Below are 10,196 nucleotides of genomic sequence, written 5' to 3'. Positions count from 1 at the left end.
TCTTTCTATTAGAACCCATAACGCACGCAAACATTTTCTCCCAGACGCGTGTGCGTCTTCGCTTCCTTCTCACCATTACTTGCAGATATTTCAGCATGGAACAAACTCCCTGCTCCGTTTATTTATCTACAGATACTATCAGCCCAAAACAGGGCCTCAGTAGGACTTTCTTGATACCACCTAACGTGAGGACGGAAAGCAAAGAAAACAGTGCAGTGAAAACACGGAAAACACAGTGCAAAAATACATAAAAAATGAAGTTCCACAATACAGTATGCTGGGTGAGTCGGTTTTTAACTTTCATATCTACAGCGCTAAATACGGGACAGAAGGAACATACACGTCACACAACAGAGCGCTCGGTTGTGTGACGGTGTGACGTGTGTGTTCCTTCTCTCCCGTCTTTAGCGCTATAGATATGGAAGTTAAAAGCCAATTCGGCCAGCATACGGTATTGTGGAACTTCATTTCTAGTACAAAGGGCTCTTTTGCTTGTGCTCTTGATCCTTTCCAAGTGGTTCCAGTAGTCGCTGCGGCTACATGCAGAGCTCGCTCGCTCGGCTTTTGCATTCGGAAGAGAATCCTTCCACCCAACCTTTCCGCCCTATTTGGCAGTGTTCAACCCTCAGCCAGCCATGGAAGAAGACTCTGCAAGCTTCTCCGGTCGGAATGGCTGCAGCATGTGCGAGCGTACAGGGAACGCTTGAAGGTTCTGGTACATTTCTATGCGGGACCAGATCATTCAAAGATCCAGTGGCAGCAGTTATCAATGTGTATTCACCATACCACTGAATTCCTTTGGGAGTGGACGCTCCCAGCACTTCGTGCGCTACTTCCCAAGAAGACCCCAAACGACTGGACAACAGATCCACGTCAAGGAGGGTGTCTTCCTTCCACACAACATCACGCAAGTCCTATGCCAAGATGCCCAAGTTCGCAGTCGAGCCGAGTATATCTAGACCGGAACTACTGCGCATGGTGAGACAAGTTTCTCGGCGTGAAAAAGAGCGCTCTGTTGTTTGACGTGTGTGTTCCTTCTGTCCCGTCTTTAGCGCTGCAGATATGGAAACGTGAAAATGAGTGGATTGTACAAAGTAATATGAGAACAGAATGGAAACAAAAGAGTGCACATACTGTCCAGGCGCAACACAGAGCCAAATATCTGAATGGAAGTGGGTTCATATTGCCTAACATTCGAACGGAAAGGAAACAAAGCAATGCAGAACAGTTTCAACAATGCACTACAAAGCACATCGATACCCCTCAGATCAACCTTTATTAAATACATCCGATAAGAATGATGAGGACACTCCGCCACTCTCAAAAGTTAAAGCTTGTTCTGGCAGCTTGTTCCAGGATGCTTATTCCGCGTTATGGGTGCTAGTTTCATTAATGTATTCACGTTTGTTCTGCAGTGTTTTGTTATTGATAATAATATAAAAGAGATTTATCCATTTTATCTTCCTTCGAAACTTTTAGGGCGGTAAGTTGGCTCTATACTACCATGGGTAAGAAAAATGCAACGCAGCGCACGTCCTTGTAGATGTCCTAGTTTTGATGTTACTAAATCTAATCCCGAAACATTTTCCTCCGTGGTCGCTGACCCTTTAAATAATATTTAATTACCGTTTTGTGATTTAATCAGTCTTGTGTCACCGTTTTATTCCGAACGGTCAACTGCCTTCTTGAGGGTTTCTAGTTTTCGTTGTTCTTGCCTTATTTGTTAAATTCGTGCGCAAAAACTGCTATATTGGGCGACGTCCGCGCATCATCTCATGTGTTTTATATCATTCCCCTTGCCCCCTCATGTGGTGCCCTTTGAGCCTTTAAGGCTGTAGATAATGCAGCTGGCAGTGGTCATAGTTAGCGTATATCTTCCGGAAGTTTGATCACATGTTACTGCAGTTTAGAACACTTATTTGCGTCAGGAGTTTTTGAAAATGGGGTATCTGAACAAATTATAATAAATACAGCAGTCCACTGAAAAGAGAACACAATGGAAGGAAGAAACCCAAGGGAAGCAGCCAATCAGAACAATGGTGATGTAAAGAATTTCTTAGTGCGAAACGCGGGAAGGTGAGTTGCGGAGCAGGCCGCTTGGGGCCATTGTCTCGTCCCGCCGCATCGCCAAGGAAGGGCTGCTCTCGGCGCTCTTGAGGAAAAGTAGCCGGCGTCGCCTCCGTCCCCGTCGATAGCTCTGTTGGTAGTGTGGTGGACTGTAGAGGTCAACTGCTGCGGACATCCATATGTCGCTGGTTGGAATCCGGCTCGACGGAGTGTTCTTTTTATATTTTTCAGCCAATCTAAGAGCAACCCACAGCTGTGAAATGATCTCCGGCAGACTAACGTCGTCACATCAACATTTTGAATCGCAGTGCAGGCACCCCGGTGCCATTGTGTCGTCAAGAGAAAACCGTTAAGCTTTCGCGCCGCCTCCCGAAGGAAGGGCTGCTCTGGGCGCACTTGAGGAAAAGAAGCCGGCGTCGCCTCCGTCCCCGTCGATAGCTCTGTTGGTAGTGTGGTGGACTGTAGAGGTCAACTGCTGCGGACATCCATTTGTCGCTGGTTGGAATCCGGCTCGACGGAGTGTTCTTTTTATATTTTTCAGCCAATCTAAGAGCAACCCACAGCTGTGAAATGATCTCCGGCAGACTAACGTCGTCACATCAACATTTTGAATCGCAGTGCAGGCACCCCGGTGCCATTGTGTCGTCAAGAGAAAACCGTTAAGCTTTCGCGCCGCCTCCCGAAGGAAGGGCTGCTCTGGGCGCACTTGAGGAAAAGAAGCCGGCGTCGCCTCCGTCCCCGTCGATAGCTCTGTTGGTAGTGTGGTGGACTGTAGAGGTCAACTGCTGCGGACATCCATTTGTCGCTGGTTGGAATCCGGCTCGACGGAGTGTTCTTTTTATATTTTTCAGCCAATCTAAGAGCAACCCACGGCTGTGAAATGATCTCCGGCAGACTAACGTCGTCACATCAACATTTTGAATCGCAGTGCAGGCACCCCGGGGCCATTGTGTCGTCAAGAGAAAACCGTTACGCTTTCGCGCCGCCTCCCGAAGGAAGGGCTGCTCTGGGCGCACTTGAGGAAAAGAAGCCGGCGTCGCCTCCGTCCCCGTCGATAGCTCTGTTGGTAGTGTGGTGGACTGTAGAGGTCAACTGCTGCGGACATCCATTTGTCGCTGGTTGGAATCCGGCTCGACGGAGTGTTCTTTTTATATTTTTCAGCCAATCTAAGAGCAACCCACGGCTGTGAAATGATCTCCGGCAGACTAACGTCGTCACATCAACATTTTGAATCGCAGTGCAGGCACCCCGGGGCCATTGTGTCGTCAAGAGAAAACCGTTACGCTTTCGCGCCGCCTCCCGAAGGAAGGGCTGCTCTGGGCGCACTTGAGGAAAAGAAGCCGGCGTCGCCTCCGTCCCCGTCGATAGCTCTGTTGGTAGTGTGGTGGACTGTAGAGGTCAACTGCTGCGGACATCCATTTGTCGCTGGTTGGAATCCGGCTCGACGGAGTGTTCTTTTTATATTTTTCAGCCAATCTAAGAGCAACCCACGGCTGTGAAATGATCTCCGGCAGACTAACGTCGTCACATCAACATTTTGAATCGCAGTGCAGGCACCCCGGGGCCATTGTGTCGTCAAGAGAAAACCGTTACGCTTTCGCGCCGCCTCCCGAAGGAAGGGCTGCTCTGGGCGCACTTGAGGAAAAGAAGCCGGCGTCGCCTCCGTCCCCGTCGATAGCTCTGTTGGTAGTGTGGTGGACTGTAGAGGTCAACTGCTGCGGACATCCATTTGTCGCTGGTTGGAATCCGGCTCGACGGAGTGTTCTTTTTATATTTTTCAGCCAATCTAAGAGCAACCCACAGCTGTGAAATGATCTCCGGCAGACTAACGTCGTCACATCAACATTTTGAATCGCAGTGCAGGCACCCCGGGGCCATTGTGTCGTCAAGAGAAAACCGTTACGCTTTCGCGCCGCCTCCCGAAGGAAGGGCTGCTCTGGGCGCACTTGAGGAAAAGAAGCCGGCGTCGCCTCCGTCCCCGTCGATAGCTCTGTTGGTAGTGTGGTGGACTGTAGAGGTCAACTGCTGCGGACATCCATTTGTCGCTGGTTGGAATCCGGCTCGACGGAGTGTTCTTTTTATATTTTTCAGCCAATCTAAGAGCAACCCACAGCTGTGAAATGATCTCCGGCAGACTAACGTCGTCACATCAACATTTTGAATCGCAGTGCAGGCACCCCGGGGCCATTGTGTCGTCAAGAGAAAACCGTTACGCTTTCGCGCCGCCTCCCGAAGGAAGGGCTGCTCTGGGCGCACTTGAGGAAAAGAAGCCGGCGTCGCCTCCGTCCCCGTCGATAGCTCTGTTGGTAGTGTGGTGGACTGTAGAGGTCAACTGCTGCGGACATCCATTTGTCGCTGGTTGGAATCCGGCTCGACGGAGTGTTCTTTTTATATTTTTCAGCCAATCTAAGAGCAACCCACAGCTGTGAAATGATCTCCGGCAGACTAACGTCGTCACATCAACATTTTGAATCGCAGTGCAGGCACCCCGGGGCCATTGTGTCGTCAAGAGAAAACCGTTACGCTTTCGCGCCGCCTCCCGAAGGAAGGGCTGCTCTGGGCGCACTTGAGGAAAAGAAGCCGGCGTCGCCTCCGTCCCCGTCGATAGCTCTGTTGGTAGTGTGGTGGACTGTAGAGGTCAACTGCTGCGGACATCCATTTGTCGCTGGTTGGAATCCGGCTCGACGGAGTGTTCTTTTTATATTTTTCAGCCAATCTAAGAGCAACCCACAGCTGTGAAATGATCTCCGGCAGACTAACGTCGTCACATCAACATTTTGAATCGCAGTGCAGGCACCCCGGGGCCATTGTGTCGTCAAGAGAAAACCGTTACGCTTTCGCGCCGCCTCCCGAAGGAAGGGCTGCTCTGGGCGCACTTGAGGAAAAGAAGCCGGCGTCGCCTCCGTCCCCGTCGATAGCTCTGTTGGTAGAGCGGTGGACTGTAGAGGTCAACTGCTGCGGACATCCATTTGTCGCTGGTTGGAATCCGGCTCGACGGAGTGTTCTTTTTATATTTTTCAGCCAATCTAAGAGCAACCCACGGCTGTGAAATGATCTCCGGCAGACTAACGTCGTCACATCAACATTTTGAATCGCAGTGCAGGCACCCCGGGGCCATTGTGTCGTCAAGAGAAAACCGTTACGCTTTCGCGCCGCCTCCCGAAGGAAGGGCTGCTCTGGGCGCACTTGAGGAAAAGAAGCCGGCGTCGCCTCCGTCCCCGTCGATAGCTCTGTTGGTAGAGCGGTGGACTGTAGAGGTCAACTGCTGCGGACATCCATTTGTCGCTGGTTGGAATCCGGCTCGACGGAGTGTTCTTTTTATATTTTTCAGCCAATCTAAGAGCAACCCACAGCTGTGAAATGATCTCCGGCAGACTAACGTCGTCACATCAACATTTTGAATCGCAGTGCAGGCACCCCGGGGCCATTGTGTCGTCAAGAGAAAACCGTTACGCTTTCGCGCCGCCTCCCGAAGGAAGGGCTGCTCTGGGCGCACTTGAGGAAAAGAAGCCGGCGTCGCCTCCGTCCCCGTCGATAGCTCTGTTGGTAGAGCGGTGGACTGAAGAGGTCAACTGCTGCGGACATCCATTTGTCGCTGGTTGGAATCCGGCTCGACGGAGTGTTCTTTTTATATTTTTCAGCCAATCTAAGAGCAACCCACGGCTGTGAAATGATCTCCGGCAGACTAACGTCGTCACATCAACATTTTGAATCGCAGTGCAGGCACCCCGGGGCCATTGTGTCGTCAAGAGAAAACCGTTACGCTTTCGCGCCGCCTCCCGAAGGAAGGGCTGCTCTGGGCGCACTTGAGGAAAAGAAGCCGGCGTCGCCTCCGTCCCCGTCGATAGCTCTGTTGGTAGTGTGGTGGACTGTAGAGGTCAACTGCTGCGGACATCCATTTGTCGCTGGTTGGAATCCGGCTCGACGGAGTGTTCTTTTTATATTTTTCAGCCAATCTAAGAGCAACCCACGGCTGTGAAATGATCTCCGGCAGACTAACGTCGTCACATCAACATTTTGAATCGCAGTGCAGGCACCCCGGGGCCATTGTGTCGTCAAGAGAAAACCGTTACGCTTTCGCGCCGCCTCCCGAAGGAAGGGCTGCTCTGGGCGCACTTGAGGAAAAGAAGCCGGCGTCGCCTCCGTCCCCGTCGATAGCTCTGTTGGTAGAGCGGTGGACTGTAGAGGTCAACTGCTGCGGACATCCATTTGTCGCTGGTTGGAATCCGGCTCGACGGAGTGTTCGTTTTATATTTTTCAGCCAATCTAAGAGCAACCCACAGCTGTGAAATGATCTCCGGCAGACTAACGTCGTCACATCAACATTTTGAATCGCAGTGCAGGCACCCCGGTGCCATTGTGTCGTCAAGAGAAAACCGTTACGCTTTCGCGCCGCCTCCCGAAGGAAGGGCTGCTCTGGGCGCACTTGAGGAAAAGAAGCCGGCGTCGCCTCCGTCCCCGTCGATAGCTCTGTTGGTAGAGCGGTGGACTGTAGAGGTCAACTGCTGCGGACATCCATTTGTCGCTGGTTGGAATCCGGCTCGACGGAGTGTTCTTTTTATATTTTTCAGCCAATCTAAGAGCAACCCACAGCTGTGAAATGATCTCCGGCAGACTAACGTCGTCACATCAACATTTTGAATCGCAGTGCAGGCACCCCGGGGCCATTGTGTCGTCAAGAGAAAACCGTTACGCTTTCGCGCCGCCTCCCGAAGGAAGGGCTGCTCTGGGCGCACTTGAGGAAACGAAACGCGGCCGCCGCAGCCGAGTTCGAACCCAGGATCTCTGGCCAAGTTCTTCCGGTGTGCTACAGGTATATACAGTGCCCTTCAAGCAACGGCGTCTGCATGAAACTAGTAAATCATCGGTAAGTAGAAGAGGATGGGCACAGTTGGATGCGCCATGGCGGGCGGTGATGGAGCGACTCAGACCAATGAGCGTCGTCCTTGATGTGGTGCAACAACGCAAAGAGGAAAAGTAAAAAGAAATCGATAGCGTAATTTCTCAAATCAAATCGAGTTTATTCCAACATTCGTACAATGTTAAAAGCTCCTATTGCAGAAAGCGGTCAACAGACCTTGACTAGGCCGGGGAACAATTGTGTCAGCCGCGACGTCACAACATGGTGTAAGAACATATTCTTACACCATGCGTTCCATACGCAGTACAATGAGTTATGAACGAAATGGTAATAGTACTTCAAGAATTAGATTCAGATTCAAACGTACAATGCGAACAATACCATACATGCAGTCCGTTCATCAATATAAGTCAATTGCGCGAGTACATATCGCCAGACAATTCCAGCGCTGCACCAGCACAGCTAGACCAGCACTGTCCGTTGCGTGTTACTGAAGAGCTTTCCTCACAGCTCTAGTCCAGGGAAAGAAGAAACGGCCTCTTTTCCAGCGGTATGTGATAGCATTGCGTTCAGAAACCCCTTGTGGGCTCCTTCCCACAATGTGATGCTTGCGTAACGCGTTAGGTGGACATCACCATAGAGTACGTCAAAGTGCGATGTCAGTGCATGTTAAATACGAGCTGGACAGAGTCAAAGCCTGAAATTAGAGGGGACTTCACTTACCCCCTCCCATTACAGGTTTTAAATTAGAAAAGGCACTGCTACCGAGTTCGTGAAAATCGCCTCCTTGGACGGATAATAGCGATCGCATAAGTGCAAGGAAAAACGAATCCCTGCCTCAAAGGCCGCATTTAAACGGAGACAAAATGCAAAATACAAGCGCGTGTTGAAGAAACCCGGCCGGTGTAAATTAATCGGGAACCGCGAATACGACGCCTCTATCTCTTTCTGCCCTCCCCTTTATCAATTCCCTCATTGGCTGGTTAAATTGCCCAGCGAGAATGAAGCACCAATTGCGGCGCGTTTCCTTTTCTCTAAAACGGTCACATTTGCAGTAAAATAAAACGAGACACCAAAACACTCAGTGCACGAAGCGAAGAAAGTGAATAGCGGCGCAGGCCCCTCGAGGCCATTGTCGAGTCAAAAGTCAAGCGATACGCTGCCGCGATGGCTTTTCCTGCAAGGGCTGCACACGACGCATTTAAGGAAAAGAAGCCGCCTTCTTCTTCGTCCCCGTCGATAGCTCAGTTGGTAGAGCGGTGGACTGTAGGAGGCTTTGCACTATGGGCATCCATAGGTCGCTGGTTCGAATCCGGCTCGACGGAGAAGTTTTTTTTCCCGTAGCTCTCCGAGTATCCTCGCGCTGTGAACAAGTGCTGTGATTACCTTCAGCAGTTATTGCGGTCGTCCTTTTACCATTTTTACTAAATTGCTTTACATTTGCGTTATGGTGCGAAATTCAGCTTCGGAAACAAAATTGCGGAGCTGTCATAATCATAAGCGGCGAATATTGAATATTGAAACCCCTTTCGAACGTTGCCTTTTAGATCTGTCAGCCAGAAGCTGGTTACGCATGCGGGCGACACGCATGGGTAGTTCGTTCCCTGTGCGGCAACTATGCAGTACCGAGGTAGCCTCAAGCTAAAGCTTTCCGCAAATAATACTCTCGAAACACGTGCCATGGTAGCTCCCGGAGAAAGCGGTACATGGCAAGGCTAATCTCAAACGCTCTGTAAACGTAGAAATCACGAAGAGCAAATCCGGTCTTCACCACACGCACAAATTATTGTAAACTAAAAAGGACGCAGCGTTACGTTGTCAGCCAATTGTTATACCTTAAGCAATTGGCGTTGTCAAGTGAGGATTTCTGTTGCTGCTCTCGTGGCGCTGCCCTTTCTCCATGAAGGTATAAGAGCGTGGTGTTGCGCCGCGTAGCAGCACACTCACAGCTTTACATTTTTATGAAGCGACTTTCTGCATGGCTGCCGGGAGCACGAATGCGTGATTAAAGGCGAGGGAATGATGAGAAAGGAGTCAGTTTGCCAAAGCAAAAGCACCACCTGAGCTTAAGCTCTCAGCGCTCGAAGTAAACTAAGAGAAAATCATGGGCAACACTACGAGAAATTTAACTACAAACGCTTGTCATGTCCTCGCCTCGTCCTCTGTAGTTACCGCGCTATACTTTTGTTGTAACGATGAACCAACACTCCCAGCATATTCCCTCCCGAAGTACAACGTCTAACAGCAGTATTTGAACGAGGGACGCGCTGCGTTACGGTAAAATCTGCCGATGTCGGTACCGTCACCGCGAGTCGTATCATTTTCGCTAGCTAGCACGCAGTACTTCGGTCTTCGAGCAGAAAGGAAAAATAATGTGCGGCTGGTTGCTTCCTTGGGTGAATCTTTGTAACTTATATTCTTTAAGAGTGCGAATGAATGAATGAATGAATATGCATTAGTCATTTGTTCACTTAAGACCGGCATGAAACAAAGTACAACATATTTGAACAACGCCTTTAGAAAGCAGTAAAATCTTTACGCCTCATCCTAAGCCTTGAGAATTACAGATGCGCTTAGATGTTTTTTCATCCGGGCTGCCTTACCCTGAGTAATATGCCATGAATAATTTCCTTCGTATAACCACTCAAAAAGATTAGTGGTGGAGGTTTCAATCACTTAGCTCGCCGATACGCGAAAAGTTGTTTCCTTGATGCCAGAGAAAATTATATGCAAATTGGGGGCACAGTTCTCCCTGAGCTCATCTGCCGTGCCGCTAACGTGGACGCGACTGCGGCCGGTAAGCCCGCAATCTTAATCTAAATCAGCGCAAAGTGTGGACGAGACGTCGGACTGCACGCGAGCGCCATATTGGTCGCCTCATCGAGCCACCGAGAAGACTTGCTGTTATCCCTCGTTCTTTGCTGTTCCGTTTTAGAGTTTCTGGTTTCGGCTGGCGCAGCACCAGGTGCCGCACACATCTGCTTGGCGGGGTTGCAGCAGTACTGGTGCTTTGCGGCGCAGCTAAGACATTGGCCAATGAAGTTGAGTTCAGTTGAGGTGTTGAATACTAAAGGTGGGATTAGCCTTGCTGTTTCTGCCGGCAATTGCTCCACCGTAGCGTCCCTTCTATGTTAATAATGTCCTAAACCTGTCGCATCTACCCCGCTATGCGCACAGTATCTTATAATAGCACACATTCCTCTCACGCAGTCGCCATTTATGCACACAATCACTCAAGACAGTCCACATCACAGTCCACTCCAGAAGT

The 10,196-nt window shown here is 50.3% G+C and overlaps 6 non-coding genes across 6 annotated transcripts; all 6 read left to right on the top strand.

The window, feature by feature from the left end:
* Positions 1-4,975: 4,975 nt before the first annotated feature.
* Positions 4,976-5,066, top strand: TRNAY-GUA (transfer RNA tyrosine (anticodon GUA)). Its single transcript is given in 2 exon segments — positions 4,976-5,012; positions 5,031-5,066. It is a non-coding gene; the product is annotated as a tRNA-Tyr (tRNA).
* A 219-nt stretch (positions 5,067-5,285) lies between these two features.
* Positions 5,286-5,376, top strand: TRNAY-GUA (transfer RNA tyrosine (anticodon GUA)). Its single transcript is given in 2 exon segments — positions 5,286-5,322; positions 5,341-5,376. It is a non-coding gene; the product is annotated as a tRNA-Tyr (tRNA).
* Positions 5,377-5,595: 219 nt separating this feature from the next.
* Positions 5,596-5,686, top strand: TRNAF-GAA (transfer RNA phenylalanine (anticodon GAA)). The gene is given in 2 exon segments: positions 5,596-5,632; positions 5,651-5,686. It is a non-coding gene; the product is annotated as a tRNA-Phe (tRNA).
* Positions 5,687-6,215: 529 nt separating this feature from the next.
* TRNAY-GUA (transfer RNA tyrosine (anticodon GUA)) lies at positions 6,216-6,306 on the top strand. Its single transcript is given in 2 exon segments — positions 6,216-6,252; positions 6,271-6,306. It is a non-coding gene; the product is annotated as a tRNA-Tyr (tRNA).
* Positions 6,307-6,525: 219 nt separating this feature from the next.
* On the top strand, positions 6,526-6,616 carry TRNAY-GUA (transfer RNA tyrosine (anticodon GUA)). The gene is given in 2 exon segments: positions 6,526-6,562; positions 6,581-6,616. It is a non-coding gene; the product is annotated as a tRNA-Tyr (tRNA).
* A 1,545-nt stretch (positions 6,617-8,161) lies between these two features.
* On the top strand, positions 8,162-8,253 carry TRNAY-GUA (transfer RNA tyrosine (anticodon GUA)). Its single transcript is given in 2 exon segments — positions 8,162-8,198; positions 8,218-8,253. It is a non-coding gene; the product is annotated as a tRNA-Tyr (tRNA).
* The last annotated feature ends 1,943 nt before the right edge of the window (positions 8,254-10,196 follow it).

The sequence above is a fragment of the Amblyomma americanum genome, chromosome 2, assembly GCF_052857255.1.
Source record: "Amblyomma americanum isolate KBUSLIRL-KWMA chromosome 2, ASM5285725v1, whole genome shotgun sequence".
Lineage (NCBI taxonomy): Eukaryota > Metazoa > Arthropoda > Arachnida > Ixodida > Ixodidae > Amblyomma > Amblyomma americanum.
This window is presented reverse-complemented; position numbering and strand designations above follow the sequence as displayed.